The sequence below is a fragment of the Phyllobates terribilis genome, unplaced genomic scaffold, assembly GCF_046119375.1.
Source record: "Phyllobates terribilis strain yellow unplaced genomic scaffold, ASM4611937v1 Scaffold_462__1_contigs__length_1437853, whole genome shotgun sequence".
NCBI lineage: Eukaryota > Metazoa > Chordata > Amphibia > Anura > Dendrobatidae > Phyllobates > Phyllobates terribilis.
Genome location: NW_027363222.1, coordinates 297112 through 323168, shown reverse-complemented (window position 1 = coordinate 323168; position 26057 = coordinate 297112).

The following is a 26057-nucleotide window of genomic DNA, read 5'->3' as shown; positions in this document are numbered from 1 at the left end:
AAAGATGGCCACCACCAGCAGCTCCATGAAATTTACAGTGCCAAGTCTCACTAACCAGAATTATCAATCCTGGAAATTCAAAGTGAAAATGCTGCTGATAAGAGAAGGTACGTGGAAATACACACAGGAGCCTATACCTGACCCAGTGCCACAGGAGTGGACAGAGATGGATCAGAAAGCACAAAGTACCATATCACTCAGTATAGATGATGACCAGATTGTGCATGTGTGTAAATGTAATACTGCAAAGGAAATGTGGGAGCAGTTGCAAAAGGTACATGAGAGGATAAATTTAAGCAATAAGCTCTATCTCATGAGAAAGCTGTACCAGTCTAAGCTACAGAAAGGCCATGATATGCAGGATTACATAAGAAGTGTTCTGGAAGTTGTAGAACGCCTGAGAGGCATTGGGGAAGATCTAAAGGACTTTCATGTGGCCGCATTACTGCTTAGTGGCCTTCCAGAGAGCTATGATATGCTTGTAACTGCACTAGATGCGCGTCCAGATGATGAGCTTACACTGGAGTATGTCAGGAGGAAGCTCATAGATGAATATAAGCGAAAGGCAGAAGGTATAAACAGTAGGATATGCAGCACAGAATCTGCTTTACAGACACAAAACCTAACTGATAACAGGAAGCACACAAAAGAAACACGTGAATGTTTTGTTTGCAAGAAATCAGGACATTTGAAAGCTGACTGCAGAGTCTGGAAAGCTAGAATGAATCAGCTGAAAAAGCAAAGCAGTCATCAAAGGGTTAAAAGTGCTGTATCTGGAGAAAATGATTCTGTGAATACTGAAACTGCATTTACTGTCAGTGCAAATACATCAAAGCATGCATGGTGTATAGACTCTGGAGCAACTAGTCACATGACTAATAACAGAGACTTCTTTTCTAAGCTTGACCAAAGTAAATCAGAGAAAGTGATTATGGTTAATGGTCAGTACATGACTTCAGAAGGCATAGGAGATGGTTATATTGATTGTCAAATCTCACCAACACAAAGCAGGAAGATCCCAGTAAAGGATGTGCTGTATGTGCCTAGTCTTGAAAGTAATCTACTATCTGTGAAGAAACTCACAAAACAAGGAAATGAAGTTACATTTAAGCATGATAACTGCATCATCTCAAAGGAAGGCCACTCACTAGCAGAGGGAAACATCACAGATGAACTTTATCAGCTGAAATGCAAAGAGTGTGTGTATACAGCGCAACAAGAAGAGCATAAAAACTGTATACATGTGTGGCATAGGCGTCTGGCACACAGAGACCCAGAAGCAATAAGAAAGTTAGTCCAAAAGCAACTAGCTGAGGATATTACAATTGATCTATGTAACCAGACAATGAAGTGTACTAGCTGCATCAAAGGGAAAATGTCTAGGAAAGCTTTTCCTAAGAGAATTAGTACAACAACAGCACAGCCACTAGATTTAATACACACAGATGTCTGTGGTCCAATGAGCACTCTGACTCCAGGGAAGAAGAGATATTTTCTCACATTTATTGATGATCATTCAAGATATACAGTTGTCCACCTGCTTCACAGCAAGAAGGAAGTTCCAGAGAAACTTGAAATATACCTAGCTGAAGTATATAATAAATTTGGAAGAATGCCAAAGATTCTACGTGCAGATAATGGGACTGAATATACAAGTAATGAGACACAGAGCATTTTAAAGAAAAATGGAATCCTATTTCAGACCACTGTACTGTACAACCCAGAGCAAAATGGTGTCGCGGAAAGAAGGAACCGAACACTATGTGAAAGTGGAAGAAGCATGTTATTTGATGCAAATCTGCCCACAGCATATTGGGGTGAAGCAATCATGACAGCTTGCTATCTTCAGAACAGACTACCAGGTAAAGCTACAGAGAAAACTCCATTTGAGCAATGGAATAGCAGAAAGCCAAAACTACATCACATAAGAATATTCGGAAGTAAAGCATTTGTACATGTTCCCAAAGAAAAGCGAACTAAGTGGGAATCTCACTCTAAGGAAGGTATCCTGGTAGGCTACAGCGAAACCCAGAAAGGTTATAGGATTCTACACCCAGAAGCAAACAAGGTCACAATAAGTAGAGATGTAGTGATTGATGAAAACTTTGTATCACCTAAGTTTTGTGACATCACGCCAGTAGTCCAGCTGAAGTCACAATTACAAGACAGCAACAAAGAGGATGTAGAAGTCTGGCTGGATTCTTCAACTAATGAAGGAACAACAGAAAAATCAGGTGAATCTGAAATCAGGAGATCGACAAGATCAAACAAAGGTATACCAGCTAAACGTCTATCCTACATTGTCAAGACACTAACTGAATCAGAGCCGAAGTCATGGGATGAAATGCAAGCACTACCTGTCCATGAAAGAACAAAGTGGATCGATGCCGCTAATGAGGAAATCAAATCGCTTCATCAACTCCAAACTTGGAAACTCACCAAGCTACCACAGGGCAAAAAGGCAATCAAGTGCAAGTGGGTCTTCAAAACCAAATATGACTCTGAAGGTAAAGTCCACAGATTCAAAGCAAGGTTGGTCGCAAAAGGATATTCTCAAAAGTATGGCGAAGATTACGATGCTACATTTGCTTCAGTCGCTAAACAGACCACGTTCAGAGCTTTGTTAGCTGTGGCTGCTGTACAAAAGATGTATGTCAGACATTTGGATATAAAAACTGCCTTTTTAAATGGTGACATTGAGGAGGACTTATACATGACTCAACCTGAAGGTTATGTAAAAGGAGGTGAAGAGAATCTTGTTTGCAAACTACAAAAATCTCTCTATGGTCTTAAGCAATCAGCAAGAGCATGGAACACCAAGATGAATAAAGTCTTGTTGGAAGAAGGATTTAAAAGAGGTCAAGCAGATCCGTGCTTATACACAAAATATACAGATGGAAAGTGGATGTATATTCTCTTATATGTGGACGACGTGATTGTTGTTCATCAAGACGACGCAGAAATTGGAAAAATGACTGAAATTCTGAATCAGCACTTTGAAACAAAAGACCTTGGAAGTGTGACATATTATCTAGGAATCCAAATCCAGAGAGAGGAAGATGGAAGTTTTCTTCTAAACCAAAGTGTAAAAATTAATTTGATTCTGAATCAGTTTAAAATGTCAGAGGCCAAAGGTATATCAACCCCAATGGAACCATCCTACCTGAAGCTGGAAGGAGAAGATGACCTGTTGCCTAACAATGAGAAATATCGTCAGGCAGTGGGGGCACTTCTATACATATCAACTATGACTCGACCGGATATCACAACAACAGTTGGAATCCTTTGCAGATATGTGGAAAAACCGCGCCAAAGAGACTGGAATGCTGTTAAGAGACTTCTCCGATATTTGAAAGAAACGCAAGATGTAAATTTAAAACTATCTGCAGCAGGAGATCTAGAACTTACCGGCTATGTAGATGCGGATTGGGCTGGTGATTCGCGTGATCGTAAATCCACAAGTGGATACTTGTTTAAAGTTGGAGAAAGTTCAATCTCCTGGTCTAGTAGGAAACAAGTGTGACACCCCAGGGGTCTGGTTGTCACAGTGATAGAGATATTACGTCTGAGAGCAGGTGGGAGGTCCTTTGGTCAGGGATCCTGTGCATGCCACACCTCCTGCCCAGTCTTGGGAGGGGAAGGACTTCCCCTATATAAACCTGGGGCTGAGGCAGGGTAGAGAGTTCTGAGAGGAGAAGACAGGGAGCAGAGCTGCTCTATGGGCTCTGCTCCACAGGCAGGCCCTGTCCAGGGGCCTGAGCCTGGAGTCCAGGAAGAGCGGAGACAAGAGCAGCATAGGAAGCAGCAGAGTCACAAGGAGTCAGGGGCTGGCAGCTAAAGAGCTCGCCCTGACTAAGAAGATTCTTTACCGGACCCGGAGTCCGAGGCTGTGGGGACTAACTTCTACCCAGCAGCAGAATCCGTCAGGCAGGGGATTTCAGGTCCCCTGGCCCAGAAGCCCGAAGGCCCGGTCACACGCGTGGGACCAGCACCGCCATCGTGGAGCGGAAGCCATTAGAAGGCCCCGAGTCACCGGCCATACGGGTGAGCACCACACGGTACACTCAGGGACGTGGGCTACTTACATCAGCTTCTAGCAAGGTAGCCAGAAGAGTACAGTCAGCTTGGGAGGCCTACAACTACGCCTGGCCAGGGGAGATCCCATCTGCTCAAGGACTGACCAGGCCCCGTTCGCTAGCAAGTACTCCGGGAGGGTCTATCGTTGTTACCAGTAAAGACCCTGAACGCTACCATACCGTCTCTGAGTGGTTCCTGCTACCCCCATCATCCACGTCGGCTGCCCTGAGGCCATACCCCTCCCGTTGGGGGTTATACTATCACGCTGCACCATCCTTCCACCGGCCTCAGCGGTCTGCCCTGCAGCAGCAGCCCCCTGGCTGTATTCAACGGGTGGCGTAGTCATCAACCATTTTCTACCGCTAACAGACTGCCGTCCAGTTTGACTCCCTGGGCACGGACCGGGTCACCGCCACGAGACTACAACCCTAAACAGATCCGGCTCCGGGTAAGCTCCCGCGTGCGCAACGCAGCGCGACACAGGCCCAGGGGCGCGTCACAAGTGTCTGTTGCCTTGTCATCTACAGAAGCGGAGTATGTGTCCGCAGCCTATGCAAGCCAGGAGGTTGTTTGGCTAAGACAATTGATGGACGATCTTGGCAAACCGTCAACTCAGCCGACTGTAATTTATGAGGACAACCAAGGATGCATTAAACTTGCATGCAGTGAAAAGATCAGTGCTAGAACCAAGCACATTGACGTCAGACATCATCATCTACGTGATTTGATAGATCGTGGCAAAATTCAGTTTGTCTATTGTGAAACTGATAAGATGGTAGCTGACATTATGACAAAGCCATTGCCACGAGCTAGGTTCCAAGAATTGAGAACCACAATGGGACTAAGAGGATAAGTAGTTGTTGAGTGGGGGTGTTGGAATAATACATATAAATCTGTATGTGTATTGCAACAACTACTGTGTGCTGTTTCATATGTTGTGCATATTGTGAGGTTGTTAACAAAGTTGTGTTTTAAAAAAAAAAAAAACTCACACAGACAGGATGCCCCCTCCTTCTCTTCCTGTATTGTTGTTATATGTTTTGTTTCTCCTCATGCTGCAGTAACACCAGACTCCATGCTGTGCCTATGCTGGATATGAATAAGCCTACATTCTGTGTTCTAAACTCTGGATGTCACGCGGATTAATACTCTGCTAACAATTAAGTTAAAAAAACCAGACAATGTGAACTGAGGTCTAAGATGGCAGAAAAACAAGAAACAGAGGCATGTTCACACTAGCAAAAAAGAAGCAAGACAAAAATATATCTCATACCCTACCATAATTATATATAAATGTAAAGCAAAATTGCATAATAAATATAGGGTACTTAGTGAACTATTTTTGATCAAAAAAAGTATACAAGCCGTCCCACCAGCAGCAAGGTGACCCTAAATTGGGACGGTACCTATACTGCCTATATTAAAAACCTTACTGTATATCAAAGTTGAAGTAATGCATATAAAAGGGTAGACAAATAGGACCGGGTCCCAACTCCAGACCACCTAGGCTCGTGGTAAGCTACATATATACCAATCAGCTCAACAAAGGGCATGCCACACCCTTAAATTGCACAGAATGCAAACAAGTCAAAAAACCAGACAATGTGAACTGAGGTCTAAGATGGCAGACATACAAGAAACAGAGGCATGTTCACACTAGCAAAAAAGAAGCAAGACAAAAATATATCTCATACCCTACCATAATTATATATAAATGTAAAGCAAAATTGCATAATAAATATAGGGTACTTAGTGAACTATTTTTGATCAAAAAAAGTATACAAGCCGTCCCACCAGCGGCAAGGTGACCCTAAATTGGGACGGTACCTATACTGCCTATATTAAAAACCTTACTGTATATCAAAGTTGAAGTAATGCATATAAAAGGGTAGACAAATAGGACCGGGTCCCAACTCCAGACCACCTAGGCTCGTGGTAAGCTACATATATACCAATCAGCTCAACAAAGGGCATGCCACACCCTTAAATTGCACAGAATGCAAACAAGTCAAAAAACCAGACAATGTGAACTGAGGTCTAAGATGGCAGACATACAAGAAACAGAGGCATGTTCACACTAGCAAAAAAGAAGCAAGACAAAAATATATCTCATACCCTACCATAATTATATATAAATGTAAAGCAAAATTGCATAATAAATATAGGGTACTTAGTGAACTATTTTTGATCAAAAAAAGTATACAAGCCGTCCCACCAGCGGCAAGGTGACCCTAAATTGGGATGGTACCTATACTGCCTATATTAAAAACCTTACTGTATATCAAAGTTGAAGTAATGCATATAAAAGGGTAGACAAATAGGACCGGGTCCCAACTCCAGACCACCTAGGCTCGTGGTAAGCTACATATATACCAATCAGCTCAACAAAGGGCATGCCACACCCTTAAATTGCACAGAATGCAAACAGGTCAAAAAACCAGACAATGTGAACTGAGGTCTAAGATGGCAGACATACAAGAAACAGAGGCATGTTCACACTAGCAAAAAAGAAGCAAGACAAAAATATATCTCATACCCTACCATAATTATATATAAATGTAAAGCAAAATTGCATAATAAATATAGGGTACTTAGTGAACTATTTTTGATCAAAAAAAGTATACAAGCCGTCCCACCAGCGGCAAGGTGACCCTAAATTGGGACGGTACCTATACTGCCTATATTAAAAACCTTACTGTATATCAAAGTTGAAGTAATGCATATAAAAGGGTAGACAAATAGGACCGGGTCCCAACTCCAGACCACCTAGGCTCGTGGTAAGCTACATATATACCAATCAGCTCAACAAAGGGCATGCCACACCCTTAAATTGCACAGAATGCAAACAAGTCAAAAAACCAGACAATGTGAACTGAGGTCTAAGATGGCAGACATACAAGAAACAGAGGCATGTTCACACTAGCAAAAAAGAAGCAAGACAAAAATATATCTCATACCCTACCATAATTATATATAAATGTAAAGCAAAATTGCATAATAAATATAGGGTACTTAGTGAACTATTTTTGATCAAAAAAAGTATACAAGCCGTCCCACCAGCGGCAAGGTGACCCTAAATTGGGACGGTACCTATACTGCCTATATTAAAAACCTTACTGTATATCAAAGTTGAAGTAATGCATATAAAAGGGTAGACAAATAGGACCGGGTCCCAACTCCAGACCACCTAGGCTCGTGGTAAGCTACATATATACCAATCAGCTCAACAAAGGGCATGCCACACCCTTAAATTGCACAGAATGCAAACAAGTCAAAAAACCAGACAATGTGAACTGAGGTCTAAGATGGCAGACATACAAGAAACAGAGGCATGTTCACACTAGCAAAAAAGAAGCAAGACAAAAATATATCTCATACCCTACCATAATTATATATAAATGTAAAGCAAAATTGCATAATAAATATAGGGTACTTAGTGAACTATTTTTGATCAAAAAAAGTATACAAGCCGTCCCACCAGCGGCAAGGTGACCCTAAATTGGGACGGTACCTATACTGCCTATATTAAAAACCTTACTGTATATCAAAGTTGAAGTAATGCATATAAAAGGGTAGACAAATAGGACCGGGTCCCAACTCCAGACCACCTAGGCTCGTGGTAAGCTACATATATACCAATCAGCTCAACAAAGGGCATGCCACACCCTTAAATTGCACAGAATGCAAACAAGTCAAAAAACCAGACAATGTGAACTGAGGTCTAAGATGGCAGACATACAAGAAACAGAGGCATGTTCACACTAGCAAAAAAGAAGCAAGACAAAAATATATCTCATACCCTACCATAATTATATATAAATGTAAAGCAAAATTGCATAATAAATATAGGGTACTTAGTGAACTATTTTTGATCAAAAAAAGTATACAAGCCGTCCCACCAGCGGCAAGGTGACCCTAAATTGGGACGGTACCTATACTGCCTATATTAAAAACCTTACTGTATATCAAAGTTGAAGTAATGCATATAAAAGGGTAGACAAATAGGACCGGGTCCCAACTCCAGACCACCTAGGCTCGTGGTAAGCTACATATATACCAATCAGCTCAACAAAGGGCATGCCACACCCTTAAATTGCACAGAATGCAAACAAGTCAAAAAACCAGACAATGTGAACTGAGGTCTAAGATGGCAGACATACAAGAAACAGAGGCATGTTCACACTAGCAAAAAAGAAGCAAGACAAAAATATATCTCATACCCTACCATAATTATATATAAATGTAAAGCAAAATTGCATAATAAATATAGGGTACTTAGTGAACTATTTTTGATCAAAAAAAGTATACAAGCCGTCCCACCAGCGGCAAGGTGACCCTAAATTGGGACGGTACCTATACTGCCTATATTAAAAACCTTACTGTATATCAAAGTTGAAGTAATGCATATAAAAGGGTAGACAAATAGGACCGGGTCCCAACTCCAGACCACCTAGGCTCGTGGTAAGCTACATATATACCAATCAGCTCAACAAAGGGCATGCCACACCCTTAAATTGCACAGAATGCAAACAAGTCAAAAAACCAGACAATGTGAACTGAGGTCTAAGATGGCAGACATACAAGAAACAGAGGCATGTTCACACTAGCAAAAAAGAAGCAAGACAAAAATATATCTCATACCCTACCATAATTATATATAAATGTAAAGCAAAATTGCATAATAAATATAGGGTACTTAGTGAACTATTTTTGATCAAAAAAAGTATACAAGCCGTCCCACCAGCGGCAAGGTGACCCTAAATTGGGACGGTACCTATACTGCCTATATTAAAAACCTTACTGTATATCAAAGTTGAAGTAATGCATATAAAAGGGTAGACAAATAGGACCGGGTCCCAACTCCAGACCACCTAGGCTCGTGGTAAGCTACATATATACCAATCAGCTCAACAAAGGGCATGCCACACCCTTAAATTGCACAGAATGCAAACAAGTCAAAAAACCAGACAGTGTGAACTGAGGTCTAAGATGGCAGACATACAAGAAACAGAGGCATGTTCACACTAGCAAAAAAGAAGCAAGACAAAAATATATCTCATACCCTACCATAATTATATATAAATGTAAAGCAAAATTGCATAATAAATATAGGGTACTTAGTGAACTATTTTTGATCAAAAAAAGTATACAAGCCGTCCCACCAGCGGCAAGGTGACCCTAAATTGGGACGGTACCTATACTGCCTATATTAAAAACCTTACTGTATATCAAAGTTGAAGTAATGCATATAAAAGGGTAGACAAATAGGACCGGGTCCCAACTCCAGACCACCTAGGCTCGTGGTAAGCTACATATATACCAATCAGCTCAACAAAGGGCATGCCACACCCTTAAATTGCACAGAATGCAAACAAGTCAAAAAACCAGACAATGTGAACTGAGGTCTAAGATGGCAGACATACAAGAAACAGAGGCATGTTCACACTAGCAAAAAAGAAGCAAGACAAAAATATATCTCATACCCTACCATAATTATATATAAATGTAAAGCAAAATTGCATAATAAATATAGGGTACTTAGTGAACTATTTTTGATCAAAAAAAGTATACAAGCCGTCCCACCAGCGGCAAGGTGACCCTAAATTGGGACGGTACCTATACTGCCTATATTAAAAACCTTACTGTATATCAAAGTTGAAGTAATGCATATAAAAGGGTAGACAAATAGGACCGGGTCCCAACTCCAGACCACCTAGGCTCGTGGTAAGCTACATATATACCAATCAGCTCAACAAAGGGCATGCCACACCCTTAAATTGCACAGAATGCAAACAAGTCAAAAAACCAGACAATGTGAACTGAGGTCTAAGATGGCAGACATACAAGAAACAGAGGCATGTTCACACTAGCAAAAAAGAAGCAAGACAAAAATATATCTCATACCCTACCATAATTATATATAAATGTAAAGCAAAATTGCATAATAAATATAGGGTACTTAGTGAACTATTTTTGATCAAAAAAAGTATACAAGCCGTCCCACCAGCGGCAAGGTGACCCTAAATTGGGACGGTACCTATACTGCCTATATTAAAAACCTTACTGTATATCAAAGTTGAAGTAATGCATATAAAAGGGTAGACAAATAGGACCGGGTCCCAACTCCAGACCACCTAGGCTCGTGGTAAGCTACATATATACCAATCAGCTCAACAAAGGGCATGCCACACCCTTAAATTGCACAGAATGCAAACAAGTCAAAAAACCAGACAATGTGAACTGAGGTCTAAGATGGCAGACATACAAGAAACAGAGGCATGTTCACACTAGCAAAAAAGAAGCAAGACAAAAATATATCTCATACCCTACCATAATTATATATAAATGTAAAGCAAAATTGCATAATAAATATAGGGTACTTAGTGAACTATTTTTGATCAAAAAAAGTATACAAGCCGTCCCACCAGCGGCAAGGTGACCCTAAATTGGGACGGTACCTATACTGCCTATATTAAAAACCTTACTGTATATCAAAGTTGAAGTAATGCATATAAAAGGGTAGACAAATAGGACCGGGTCCCAACTCCAGACCACCTAGGCTCGTGGTAAGCTACATATATACCAATCAGCTCAACAAAGGGCATGCCACACCCTTAAATTGCACAGAATGCAAACAAGTCAAAAAACCAGACAATGTGAACTGAGGTCTAAGATGTGACCTCAGTTCACATTGTCTGGTTTTTTGACTTGTTTGCATTCTGTGCAATTTAAGGGTGTGGCATGCCCTTTGTTGAGCTGATTGGTATATATGTAGCTTACCACGAGCCTAGGTGGTCTGGAGTTGGGACCCGGTCCTATTTGTCTACCCTTTTATATGCATTACTTCAACTTTGATATACAGTAAGGTTTTTAATATAGGCAGTATAGGTACCGTCCCAATTTAGGGTCACCTTGCCGCTGGTGGGACGGCTTGTATACTTTTTTTGATCAAAAATAGTTCACTAAGTACCCTATATTTATTATGCAATTTTGCTTTACATTTATATATAATTATGGTAGGGTATGAGATATATTTTTGTCTTGCTTCTTTTTTGCTAGTGTGAACATGCCTCTGTTTCTTGTATGTCTGCCATCTTAGACCTCAGTTCACATTGTCTGGTTTTTTGACTTGTTTGCATTCTGTGCAATTTAAGGGTGTGGCATGCCCTTTGTTGAGCTGATTGGTTTATATGTAGCTTAACACGAGCCTAGGTGGTCTGGAGTTGGGACCCGGTCCTATTTGTCTACCCTTTTATATGCATTACTTCAACTTTGATATACAGTAAGGTTTTTAATATAGGCAGTATAGGTACCGTCCCAATTTAGGGTCACCTTGCCGCTGGTGGGACGGCTTGTATACTTTTTTTGATCAAAAATAGTTCACTAAGTACCCTATATTTATTATGCAATTTTGCTTTACATTTATATATAATTATGGTAGGGTATGAGATATATTTTTGTCTTGCTTCTTTTTTGCTAGTGTGAACATGCCTCTGTTTCTTGTATGTCTGCCATCTTAGACCTCAGTTCACATTGTCTGGTTTTTTGACTTGTTTGCATTCTGTGCAATTTAAGGGTGTGGCATGCCCTTTGTTGAGCTGATTGGTATATATGTAGCTTACCACGAGCCTAGGTGGTCTGGAGTTGGGACCCGGTCCTATTTGTCTACCCTTTTATATGCATTACTTCAACTTTGATATACAGTAAGGTTTTTAATATAGGCAGTATAGGTACCGTCCCAATTTAGGGTCACCTTGCCGCTGGTGAGACGGCTTGTATACTTTTTTTGATCAAAAATAGTTCACTAAGTACCCTATATTTATTATGCAATTTTGCTTTACATTTATATATAATTATGGTAGGGTATGAGATATATTTTTGTCTTGCTTCTTTTTTGCTAGTGTGAACATGCCTCTGTTTCTTGTATGTCTGCCATCTTAGACCTCAGTTCACATTGTCTGGTTTTTTGACTTGTTTGCATTCTGTGCAATTTAAGGGTGTGGCATGCCCTTTGTTGAGCTGATTGGTATATATGTAGCTTACCACGAGCCTAGGTGGTCTGGAGTTGGGACCCGGTCCTATTTGTCTACCCTTTTATATGCATTACTTCAACTTTGATATACAGTAAGGTTTTTAATATAGGCAGTATAGGTACCGTCCCAATTTAGGGTCACCTTGCCGCTAGTGGGACGGCTTGTATACTTTTTTTGATCAAAAATAGTTCACTAAGTACCCTATATTTATTATGCAATTTTGCTTTACATTTATATATAATTATGGTAGGGTATGAGATATATTTTTGTCTTGCTTCTTTTTTGCTAGTGTGAACATGCCTCTGTTTCTTGTATGTCTGCCATCTTAGACCTCAGTTCACATTGTCTGGTTTTTTGACTTGTTTGCATTCTGTGCAATTTAAGGGTGTGGCATGCCCTTTGTTGAGCTGATTGGTATATATGTAGCTTACCACGAGCCTAGGTGGTCTGGAGTTGGGACCCGGTCCTATTTGTCTACCCTTTTATATGCATTACTTCAACTTTGATATACAGTAAGGTTTTTAATATAGGCAGTATAGGTACCGTCCCAATTTAGGGTCACCTTGCCGCTGGTGGGACGGCTTGTATACTTTTTTTGATCAAAAATAGTTCACTAAGTACCCTATATTTATTATGCAATTTTGCTTTACATTTATATATAATTATGGTAGGGTATGAGATATATTTTTGTCTTGCTTCTTTTTTGCTAGTGTGAACATGCCTCTGTTTCTTGTATGTCTGCCATCTTAGACCTCAGTTCACATTGTCTGGTTTTTTGACTTGTTTGCATTCTGTGCAATTTAAGGGTGTGGCATGCCCTTTGTTGAGCTGATTGGTATATATGTAGCTTACCACGAGCCTAGGTGGTCTGGAGTTGGGACCCGGTCCTATTTGTCTACCCTTTTATATGCATTACTTCAACTTTGATATACAGTAAGGTTTTTAATATAGGCAGTATAGGTACCGTCCCAATTTAGGGTCACCTTGCCGCTGGTGGGACGGCTTGTATACTTTTTTTGATCAAAAATAGTTCACTAAGTACCCTATATTTATTATGCAATTTTGCTTTACATTTATATATAATTATGGTAGGGTATGAGATATATTTTTGTCTTGCTTCTTTTTTGCTAGTGTGAACATGCCTCTGTTTCTTGTATGTCTGCCATCTTAGACCTCAGTTCACATTGTCTGGTTTTTTGACTTGTTTGCATTCTGTGCAATTTAAGGGTGTGGCATGCCCTTTGTTGAGCTGATTGGTATATATGTAGCTTACCACGAGCCTAGGTGGTCTGGAGTTGGGACCCGGTCCTATTTGTCTACCCTTTTATATGCATTACTTCAACTTTGATATACAGTAAGGTTTTTAATATAGGCAGTATAGGTACCGTCCCAATTTAGGGTCACCTTGCCGCTGGTGGGACGGCTTGTATACTTTTTTTGATCAAAAATAGTTCACTAAGTACCCTATATTTATTATGCAATTTTGCTTTACATTTATATATAATTATGGTAGGGTATGAGATATATTTTTGTCTTGCTTCTTTTTTGCTAGTGTGAACATGCCTCTGTTTCTTGTATGTCTGCCATCTTAGACCTCAGTTCACATTGTCTGGTTTTTTGACTTGTTTGCATTCTGTGCAATTTAAGGGTGTGGCATGCCCTTTGTTGAGCTGATTGGTATATATGTAGCTTACCACGAGCCTAGGTGGTCTGGAGTTGGGACCCGGTCCTATTTGTCTACCCTTTTATATGCATTACTTCAACTTTGATATACAGTAAGGTTTTTAATATAGGCAGTATAGGTACCGTCCCAATTTAGGGTCACCTTGCCGCTGGTGGGACGGCTTGTATACTTTTTTTGATCAAAAATAGTTCACTAAGTACCCTATATTTATTATGCAATTTTGCTTTACATTTATATATAATTATGGTAGGGTATGAGATATATTTTTGTCTTGCTTCTTTTTTGCTAGTGTGAACATGCCTCTGTTTCTTGTATGTCTGCCATCTTAGACCTCAGTTCACATTGTCTGGTTTTTTGACTTGTTTGCATTCTGTGCAATTTAAGGGTGTGGCATGCCCTTTGTTGAGCTGATTGGTATATATGTAGCTTACCACGAGCCTAGGTGGTCTGGAGTTGGGACCCGGTCCTATTTGTCTACCCTTTTATATGCATTACTTCAACTTTGATATACAGTAAGGTTTTTAATATAGGCAGTATAGGTACCGTCCCAATTTAGGGTCACCTTGCCGCTGGTGGGACGGCTTGTATACTTTTTTTGATCAAAAATAGTTCACTAAGTACCCTATATTTATTATGCAATTTTGCTTTACATTTATATATAATTATGGTAGGGTATGAGATATATTTTTGTCTTGCTTCTTTTTTGCTAGTGTGAACATGCCTCTGTTTCTTGTATGTCTGCCATCTTAGACCTCAGTTCACATTGTCTGGTTTTTTGACTTGTTTGCATTCTGTGCAATTTAAGGGTGTGGCATGCCCTTTGTTGAGCTGATTGGTATATATGTAGCTTACCACGAGCCTAGGTGGTCTGGAGTTGGGACCCGGTCCTATTTGTCTACCCTTTTATATGCATTACTTCAACTTTGATATACAGTAAGGTTTTTAATATAGGCAGTATAGGTACCGTCCCAATTTAGGGTCACCTTGCCGCTGGTGGGACGGCTTGTATACTTTTTTTGATCAAAAATAGTTCACTAAGTACCCTATATTTATTATGCAATTTTGCTTTACATTTATATATAATTATGGTAGGGTATGAGATATATTTTTGTCTTGCTTCTTTTTTGCTAGTGTGAACATGCCTCTGTTTCTTGTATGTCTGCCATCTTAGACCTCAGTTCACATTGTCTGGTTTTTTGACTTGTTTGCATTCTGTGCAATTTAAGGGTGTGGCATGCCCTTTGTTGAGCTGATTGGTATATATGTAGCTTACCACGAGCCTAGGTGGTCTGGAGTTGGGACCCGGTCCTATTTGTCTACCCTTTTATATGCATTACTTCAACTTTGATATACAGTAAGGTTTTTAATATAGGCAGTATAGGTACCGTCCCAATTTAGGGTCACCTTGCCGCTGGTGGGACGGCTTGTATACTTTTTTTGATCAAAAATAGTTCACTAAGTACCCTATATTTATTATGCAATTTTGCTTTACATTTATATATAATTATGGTAGGGTATGAGATATATTTTTGTCTTGCTTCTTTTTTGCTAGTGTGAACATGCCTCTGTTTCTTGTATGTCTGCCATCTTAGACCTCAGTTCACATTGTCTGGTTTTTTGACTTGTTTGCATTCTGTGCAATTTAAGGGTGTGGCATGCCCTTTGTTGAGCTGATTGGTATATATGTAGCTTACCACGAGCCTAGGTGGTCTGGAGTTGGGACCCGGTCCTATTTGTCTACCCTTTTATATGCATTACTTCAACTTTGATATACAGTAAGGTTTTTAATATAGGCAGTATAGGTACCGTCCCAATTTAGGGTCACCTTGCCGCTGGTGGGACGGCTTGTATACTTTTTTTGATCAAAAATAGTTCACTAAGTACCCTATATTTATTATGCAATTTTGCTTTACATTTATATATAATTATGGTAGGGTATGAGATATATTTTTGTCTTGCTTCTTTTTTGCTAGTGTGAACATGCCTCTGTTTCTTGTATGTCTGCCATCTTAGACCTCAGTTCACATTGTCTGGTTTTTTGACTTGTTTGCATTCTGTGCAATTTAAGGGTGTGGCATGCCCTTTGTTGAGCTGATTGGTATATATGTAGCTTACCACGAGCCTAGGTGGTCTGGAGTTGGGACCCGGTCCTATTTGTCTACCCTTTTATATGCATTACTTCAACTTTGATATACAGTAAGGTTTTTAATATAGGCAGTATAGGTACCGTCCCAATTTAGGGTCACCTTGCCGCTGGTGGGACGGCTTGTATACTTTTTTTGATCAAAAATAGTTCACTAAGTACCCTATATTTATTATGCAATTTTGCTTTACATTTATATATAATTATGGTAGGGTATGAGATATATTTTTGTCTTGCTTCTTTTTTGCTAGTGTGAACATGCCTCTGTTTCTTGTATGTCTGCCATCTTAGACCTCAGTTCACATTGTCTGGTTTTTTGACTTGTTTGCATTCTGTGCAATTTAAGGGTGTGGCATGCCCTTTGTTGAGCTGATTGGTATATATGTAGCTTACCACGAGCCTAGGTGGTCTGGAGTTGGGACCCGGTCCTATTTGTCTACCCTTTTATATGCATTACTTCAACTTTGATATACAGTAAGGTTTTTAATATAGGCAGTATAGGTACCGTCCCAATTTAGGGTCACCTTGCCGCTGGTGGGACGGCTTGTATACTTTTTTTGATCAAAAATAGTTCACTAAGTACCCTATATTTATTATGCAATTTTGCTTTACATTTATATATAATTATGGTAGGGTATGAGATATATTTTTGTCTTGCTTCTTTTTTGCTAGTGTGAACATGCCTCTGTTTCTTGTATGTCTGCCATCTTAGACCTCAGTTCACATTGTCTGGTTTTTTGACTTGTTTGCATTCTGTGCAATTTAAGGGTGTGGCATGCCCTTTGTTGAGCTGATTGGTATATATGTAGCTTACCACGAGCCTAGGTGGTCTGGAGTTGGGACCCGGTCCTATTTGTCTACCCTTTTATATGCATTACTTCAACTTTGATATACAGTAAGGTTTTTAATATAGGCAGTATAGGTACCGTCCCAATTTAGGGTCACCTTGCCGCTGGTGGGACGGCTTGTATACTTTTTTTGATCAAAAATAGTTCACTAAGTACCCTATATTTATTATGCAATTTTGCTTTACATTTATATATAATTATGGTAGGGTATGAGATATATTTTTGTCTTGCTTCTTTTTTGCTAGTGTGAACATGCCTCTGTTTCTTGTATGTCTGCCATCTTAGACCTCAGTTCACATTGTCTGGTTTTTTGACTTGTTTGCATTCTGTGCAATTTAAGGGTGTGGCATGCCCTTTGTTGAGCTGATTGGTATATATGTAGCTTACCACGAGCCTAGGTGGTCTGGAGTTGGGACCCGGTCCTATTTGTCTACCCTTTTATATGCATTACTTCAACTTTGATATACAGTAAGGTTTTTAATATAGGCAGTATAGGTACCGTCCCAATTTAGGGTCACCTTGCCGCTGGTGGGACGGCTTGTATACTTTTTTTGATCAAAAATAGTTCACTAAGTACCCTATATTTATTATGCAATTTTGCTTTACATTTATATATAATTATGGTAGGGTATGAGATATATTTTTGTCTTGCTTCTTTTTTGCTAACAATTAAGTTGTGGACTGATTATTGCTGCGCCATCAATCCCTGCACTACAACGCCCAGCACCACCTATAACATCCACACTGCCCTGGAGCTAGCTCTACCTGTGCAGAGCCACACCATCCCTGCTGCACTAACATCAGCTCCAGAGGACCTGCTCCGCAGCGGCGGCTTCCTGTAGCCGCATACCACAGGTGGCGTCACAAACTTTATACAAACACTATAAATCCCCTATAAATAAACCCCTTTTATTGACCGCCCTGGGTCACGGACCGAGTCACCACCACTGTGACATCCCCCAGCATCCACCGGCCCGGCACCGGGTACCCCAAGGCCCAGGGGGCGCGTCACATGCGGCTTCATTAAATGCAACTGTTTAACTGTTCATGAGGACTCGTGTCAAATGTGTCTGGTCAGCAAGTGAATCCAGTTACATGTCTGTGCCTGAGGGCAAGTACCCCTGTATGACTGAGAGAAGCTGCAGCACATGGTCTATGGTCGCCCTGAATAAACAGTTCCCCAAGGATTCCAAAGAATTCATGAAACCTGTCTCGCCCCTATCTAAACCTAGCGGTGTGCATGTAACAAAATCTTTCTATTTCTCTCTGAGGTCTCTCCAGAATGCAGGGCACAATAAACAGACAGGTTATAAAAGAAGTACAATATACTTATGTTGCACCTCTCCTGTCTCTGCCCAGTCCTCCGCTGGCTCGCTTACTCCCTTTCTCCCATCTGACTTCACTCTTCAGAACCTCCAGTGGTCACTGGGACTTAAATGACGTCCTGTTGAGCATCACCCAGTGATGTCATGATGTCTCTTGATGCCTAATGAGCATTGAATTGCAAAAATTTGGGTTCTGGAAAATCCAATTTTTTGTGAAATTTGAAGCAGAGAGACAAAAATAAGACAGCCCCCAAAAAGGGAATGGTATTATAGTATCTAGTTTTGCATTTTGCATGAGTTCTTGTAAATACTGCTATCATAAGGCGGTATCTGCAGCCCATTCAGGTTGCACAGGTTGTCCAGTGCCTAAAGGATAACAAAGAGGTTTGCCATGTCTTTCAGCACAGTCCCCAGAGCATGGAGGAGATTCCAGGACACTGTCTGTGGCACATTATTATTATTATTATTTGGCACTTTTCATGTGAAAAAGGGGGTATACATATGTAGCACCCTGAGGACTCGGCTGCTACAGGGGTATTACACCTCAAGCCAGAGGTGTGGTATTCCACTCCCGGGTAAGGATGGAGTGTGGGACTGAGCTCAGATAGCTGCATGCACTACATACATCCCATTTCCGGGGGACAGACCGACGGTACTACCACCAGTATATGTGCAGGTACGACAGTGTCTGTCCCTGGCTGGAGTGGGAGGGGGGTGGAACATCCCAGTAGTGTAGGGGCAGATAGGGGGAGCAGTTTGGGTAAGGCTAGGAGCTCATTGGGTGCTGGTCACCTGAGCTCACACATAGAGGGAGTATATAAGGTGGGCACCATCTTAGATCAGGGTCAGTCTTCTGTAGAGGGTCAGTCAGTCCTGAGAGAGGTCCAGGAGCGCCTGCAGAGAGAAGAGAGAGAGGAGAAGAGAAGGACCCAGAGGGGGAGAAGAAGGAACCCCAAGAACCCAGTATACAACCAGAAGGGTGAAGGGTTGGCACGCAAGGGAACCGGATCCCAAATTAGTGGAGGAGAGAAACAACCCTCAACTAAGAACCGGAGGCTGCGACATTACATGTGGAGCAGCCCCTCACCAAGTCCACTAAGAAGGCACACCGAGCATAGGGTCAGGGAAGCCAAAGAAGGTTCACCCAATAGGAGACCCGAGGGAGCCGGACATAAGTGGACCCCTGGTGGGAACGGCCAGTAGAGAGGACAGTCAGAAAGGGAGCTCAGGACCACGCTCCAGAATTGCTTGGGGGTTGGCCGAGTCCAGGACCTGGTGGACGCAGCACGGCTCGGGCGGTCACTCAAGGCCAGAGTGACCAACAGAACAGCAGTAAGTAAAAACCCTGAACTGCACAGCCCGACTCTGAGTCTTCTTACCATCCACACTGCACCACCACTACCACCATCCTCTACACCTGACCCCCTGAGGCTATACCCCTCCCGTTGGGGGTTATACTACCACAGCTGCACATATACCACCAGCCTCAGCGGACCCTGCTGCAGCGGCGGCCTTTTGACCGCAAATCAACGGGTGGCGTAGTCGACACTAAGAACAACTAATAACATCTGTAAAGACTGCCACACACTGAGTTTGACACCCTGGGCACGGACCGGGTCGCCGCCACTCGGAGACTACAACCCCCATCAGATCCGGCTCCGGGTAATCCCCAAACAGCACTGGCCCAGGGGGCGCGTCACATAGCAAACACAATTGCAAAAATCTTGAACAAAAACGCAATGGCAAACTGGTACTGGAGGAGAGAGGACCCTACCTGCGATGTCTCACAATCTTCAAGGGATGGGTGAGGATACAGTAGGTGAGGGTAGAGCTGGTCATGCAGCGGTGTGGTGGAGCAATGATTACTGCAGGTTGTAGGCTTTTCGGAAGAGGTGGGTTTTCAGGTTCCTTTAGAAGGTTTCCTCAGTAGGCAAGAGTCTGATGCTTTGGGGTAGAGAGTTCCAGAGTAGGGGGGATACACGGGAGAAATCTTGTATGCGATTGTGAGAAGAAAAGATAAGAGGGGAGTAGAGAAGGAGATCTTGTGAGGATCGTAGGTTGCGTGTAGGTGTGTACCGGGAGACTAGGTCACAGAAGTATGGAGGAGAAAGGTTGTGGATGGCTTTGTATGCCACGGTTAGGGTTTTGAACTGGAGTCTCTGGGCAATGAGGAGTCAGTGAAGCATTTGACAGAGAGGGGAGGCAGGTGGATTAGTCGGGCAGCAGAGTTTAGGATAGATTGGAGGGGTACGGGAGTGTTAGCGGGGAGGCCACAGAGCAGGATTTTGTAGTAGTCGAGGCGGGAGATGATGAGGGCGTGCACTAGTGTTTTTGCAGATTCATGGTTGAGGAATATGCGGATCCGGGAGATGTTTTTGAGTTGGAGTCGGCAGGAAGAGGAAAGGGCTTTGATATGTGGTTTGAAGGAGAGGTTAGAGTCCAGGGTTACCCTGAGGCAGCGAGCTTATGGGACTGGGGAAAGTGGACAGCCATTGATTTTGATGGATATGACTCGCCCCCAGGGCCATGGGGTACTCGGCAGCCGGGCCTTATGGCTGCTTGCAGGGGGGATATCACGGTGGCTGGCCCGGTTCGTGACCCAGGGCGGTCAGTGCAAAAAGGGGATATAATTGTTAGGGACATTTTGTGACGCTGACTCGCCCCCGGGGGCCTGCAGCTGATTGCCAGGGTTATCACGGTGGCTGGCCCAGGGCGGTCAGTGCTCAAAGGGGTATCAATTATTAGTAGAAGTTCAGAGATTTCGTGACGCCACCTGTGGTGTCTGGTGAAGGTCCTCTGAGACAGATGTCAAGGCAGCTAAAGATGGTACAGCTCCCCAGAGGCGGAGCGGGCCTCAGGGCAGTGTAAATAGATGAATGGTGCACTGGGCGTTGTAGTGCGGTGATGGAAAATGGCGCCGGTGAAGAAACAGACAGAGGCTGTTCGATGCAGTCGTCCAAGGTTTTACTTACAGTTCTTAGGCAATTCACAAGTGCACTTTACAGGTGAAGGCCTCCCGCGTCGCGCTGCGTTCACCAGGCAGGGGTTCAGTCCTTCCTTAAGCAGCTTAGTGCCTGGCAGAACCCCACTTTCTCGTGTTCCTACTCTGACCATCTTTACACTTGGTCCTTCTCACCGCTGCCCTACGCTGCCCACTCTCAATCCCGCTGGGGTATGCTGAAGTCCTTCCTGTACGTCGGATCCGGGACCAACCTGACCCCCTGGGGATTAGAATGAAGCAAACCGATCCCTCCTGACACCTGGCAGGAGCGGGGCATACGGGTGCCGTCCTGCACGCGCCGTACCCCCTGGGATCCTTTTTGGAGAATGGAGCCTACTCCCTGCTCCACTCCGGGGCCTCTATCCTGAGCCCTAACTTGCGGAACAGAGTTCTGACTGAGCCTCTGCTCCCAGACAGTCTTCACTAACTGACCTCAACTCCAAATATGGCTTCCTATTATATACCTACTGTATAAGTGCTTCCTGTATCTGCTTCCTCCACCCACACCCACTACTGGTTCCCCCTACCTTTGGATTCCCCCCTACTCCAGCCAGGGTCGGGGCTCAGCAGAAACTACATTGCAACTTGCTCCTCCTGCTGGCCTGGAGTGGTGTAGTGTTGGATGTGGGTGTTTGGGGTTCCGTGCAGCACACCTATCTTACCCGAGAGAAGGAAGACACCACACCTCTGGGTGAGGTGCAGTATCTCTGTGGCGACCGAACCCTCAGGGGCGCCACAATGCCACCTGTGGTACCTGGTGAGGATCACCAGCACTGCAACAGTCCTCTGAGGCAGATGTTAGGGCAGCTAGAGATGGAACGGCTCCCCACAGGTGGAGCAGGCCTCAGGGCAGTGTAAACGATGCAGGTTGCGCTGGGCGTTGTGGTGCAGGGGGAACGATGGCGCAGTAGGAGTAACGGACAGAGACAGGGAATTTGCTTTGTTACCTTTACTCATGCAATTGTTAGGTATGGTCCAGGGTACTCCATAGGATAGGTGCACTTCAGGACTTCGCCCCAGTGAGCGGGTATAAGGCGGCCTCCTGATCCGTGTTTGCCTCTGTGTATGCTCCTGGCCAGCCTGCAACTGGGCCTAGATTATGTGTTACTTCACCTGTTGCTCAGAAGTAGGACCTCCGGTTGGTAACCACTTTCCCTGGACGTCGGGGCCTTCGTGGTTCCTGGTCCTGTGTGTGTCTAGCTTTGAAGTTTTGCCAGGGACTTGTAGTCCTCCTGGGATTCCGGTTGACCCTACTGGGTGTAAAGGGTCCCTGTAGGCACGGACCCGGAGTCCGGTATGTATAACGGGGTGAGCTTACTATGCTCCTCTGCCCCCTTGGTTCCACTCTCCTTTCCTCCTCGCCGTCGGCCACACTCGGGGACATCACTACTCGGCAGCTGACGTGCTGCGTCTTCACCGCTCTCTGAGCATCGGCACGCTCTCAGACTCTCTCTGTCTGACTGCTCTGTTCTGCTCTGAGCACTGACTAAACTCAGACTGACTCTGACTAACTAACTCTGACTAACCAACTGAGCTGCCTGGCTCCACCTTCCCTTTATATGTCCCTATCAGGGCTCCCTCTGCTGGTATGAGGTGGAAGGTGGAGGTGTGTGAATGTAGTGAGGGCCTCTTGTGGAGAAGTCCATCCATGCACCCATATGGGTCTGTGGCACCAAAGTCAGATGGGGGGGCTGAGTGAAATGGGGGAAAGATGATGAATTCTGTTTTATCCATGTTAAGTTTTAGAAATCTAGCAGAGAAGAAGGATGAGATGGCGAACAGACATTGTGGGGTTCTGGTTAGTAAGGAGGTGATACCAGGTCCAGAGAGGTACATCTGTGTGTCGTTAGCATAGAGATGATACTGAAAGCCGTGGGACTCTATGAGCTGTCCCAGGCCGAGGGTGTAGATGGAGAAGAGCAGGGGTCCTATAACTGAACCTTGGGGAACACCGACAGATAGGGTGCGAGATGAGGAGGTGGTGTGTGAGTGAGAAACACTGAAGGTTCTGTCTGTTAAGTATGACTAGATCCAAGATAGGGCCAAGTCTTTGATACCAAGAGATGAGAGAGTCTGTAGTAATAGGGAATGGTCCACTGTGTCAAGGGCAGATGACAGTTCCAGGAGGAGAAGGACAGAATAGTGTCGCTTGGATTTGGTGGTTAGTAGGTCGTTGGTGACTTTAGTCAGGGTAGTTTCAGTAGAATGGTGCGGTTGGAAGCCACATTGTAAGCGGTCAAAGAGGGAGCAGGAGGAGAGGTGGGAGGACAGTTCAAAATGGACGTGCTGTTCCAGTAGTTTTGAGGCATAGGGGAGAAGTGATATGGGGCGATAGCTAGTCAGAGAGGATGGGTCAAGGGAGGGTTTTTTGAGGATGGGTGTGATGGAGGCATGTTTGAAACATGAGGGGAAGACACCAGTTGTTAGTGACAGGTTGAAGAGGTGGGTTAGAGTTGGGATGAAGACTGTAAGGTTAGGGATGAGGTGGAATGGGATAGGGTCAAGTTCACAGGTGGTGAGGTGTGACTTAGAGAGTAAGGAGGAAAGTTGATCTTCTGAACTGGCGGAGAAGCTGGTTTTGGAGGAGGAGGATTGAGTAGATATGAGGAGGGGCTGTGGGGACTTTAGGAAAAAGCTTTGTCTGATGGTATCAATCTTCTGCTTGAAGAATGAGGCAAAGTCCTCGGCTGAGATGAAAGTAGAGGGAGGAGGCGATGGGGGGCGGAGGAGAGAATTGAAAGTGTTGAATAGCTGTTTAGGGTTGTGTGACAGGGAAGTTATGAGAGATGAGAAGTAGGTTTGTTTTGCTGCAGTGAGTGTGGACTTGAAAGTAGTGAAGGACTGTTTGAATGCGATAGAGTGCTCGTTGGAGTGGGACTTTTCCCATTTCTGCTCAGCAACCCTGGAGGTCAGTCTCAGTTCTTTTCAGGCTGGTGTGCCAGGATTGCCTGTTGATTGTGCGAGCTTTGTTATATGTAAGGGGGGTGACCGAATTTAGAGCTGTAGCTGTTGTGGTGCTATATGAAGCAGCAGCAGCATCTGCATTGTGTAAGGAACTTATGTCTGTAAGAGGGAGAAGGGACTAAGAGAGTGAGTGTAGGTCAAGGTGTTTGAGATTTCTGCAAGGGTATGCAAGTTTGTCAAGTGGGGATTGTGCACCGGGAGAGGAGAGGGAAGAGAATGTTAGTAGGTTGTGGTCAGATAGAGGGAGAGGTGAGTTGGAGAGGTTAGATAAGGAACAGAGGCGGATGAAGATGAGGTTCAGTGTGTGGCCATCTTTTTGGGTGGCTGCGGAAGACCATTGAGGAGGAAGGAGGAAGTGAGGGATAGAAGCTTAGAGACAGATGAGTGGGAAGTGTCAATGGGGATGTTGAAGTCACCCATGATGATAGTGGGGATGTCAGCGGAAAGGAAGTGAAGCAGCCAGGTGGTGAAGTGGTCGAAGAAATTGGTGGCTGGCCCTGGAAATGACAGCCAGTTGGAGGTTGGAGGGGGAGTAGATGTGTAAACAGTGCGCCTCGAAAGAGGGGAAAGTAACAGAGGGCGACAGTGGAATTGGGGAGAAGGAGCAGTTATCTGACAGGAGGATACCAATTCCTCCGCCATGCTTGCCGCTGGAGTGTGGGAAAGATGGGATCCACAATAGGAAAGTGCAGCTGGAGAACCTGTGTCAGAGGGGGTGAGCCAGGTTTCTGTGATGCCGAGGAAGGAGAGTTTGTTAGTAATGAAAAGATCATGGATGTAGGAAAGTTTGTAGCAGACAGAGCGAGCGTCCAGAGAGCTCCTGTTAGTGGGACTGGGGAAGCGGGGGCTGGGCGGATGGGTATAAGGTTAGAGAGGTTATGGAAATTTGTGGTAGGTTGTGGGTAGGAGGTAGAAGTGACTGTGGGGATGTGGTGAGGAAGGCCAGGATTTGGAGAGATATCGCCAGCAGTGAAGAGGAGAAGAGAAAATGTTAGTAGGTGGGAGCATGAGAGAGCATGAAGTGGCTGTCTGTGTTTGGAGACAGAGGATTGAATATTAAAGAAGAATTCTGAAGAGGAGGTGAATTGAAGGGGTAGGATGGGGGGAGAGATGAACAGTTCATTACGAGGTGTAGGTATTAGGGGGGTTAGTAGAAAGTAGAGGACTATAGGGGAGAGAGTGAAAACACGTAGAAACATTGCTTATTGTGAATGTGTACTATCTTTCAGTGCATAGTTAAAGAGGGTATAAAGTGTGGCTACCTGACTCCTGCAATGACTAACTGCCAAATGTAATAACTGCCCACACTTGGCGCCGATGACATTCAGCGCAAGACACGTGCATGTGACGCGCCCCCTGGGTCGTGGGGTACCCGGTGCCGGGCTGGTAGATGCTGGGGGAATATCTCAGTGGCGGTGACCCGGTCCGTGACCCAGAGTGGTCAATAAAAGGGGTTATGTAAGGGGATTTATAGAGTTTTTATAGAGTTCATGATGCCACCTGTGGAATACGGGAGCCGCCGCTGCAGAGCAGTCCTCTGAAGCTGATGTTACTGCAGCAGGGATGGTGTGGCTCTCCACAGGAAGAGCTAGCTCCAGGGCAGTGTAGATGATGTTGCAGGTTGTGCTGGGCGTTGAAGTGCAGGGGTTGATGGCGCAGCAAGAAACACAGAGACAAGATAGTGCAGTCCCAGGGTCTTTACTCACAGTTGTTGCAGTCCAGATTACAGGCGCCAAAGCAATCTCCCTCGTCGTGCTGCGCTTACTCAGTGAGGGGCTCAGTCCACCCTTAGATAGCTCCGGAGTACACAGCAGGACCCCCTTCTGTGTCTTCTCTCTGGCTGTCTCCCTGAACCTCATACCAAGTGTTCCAGTCTAGTACCTGCGGGCCTTGGCGGGCAACGTCTGCTCCGTCCCCTGGGTCCTATATAGCTACCTTCCTGGTGAGACTGGTATGGGATGTTGGCTACATGACATAATGTT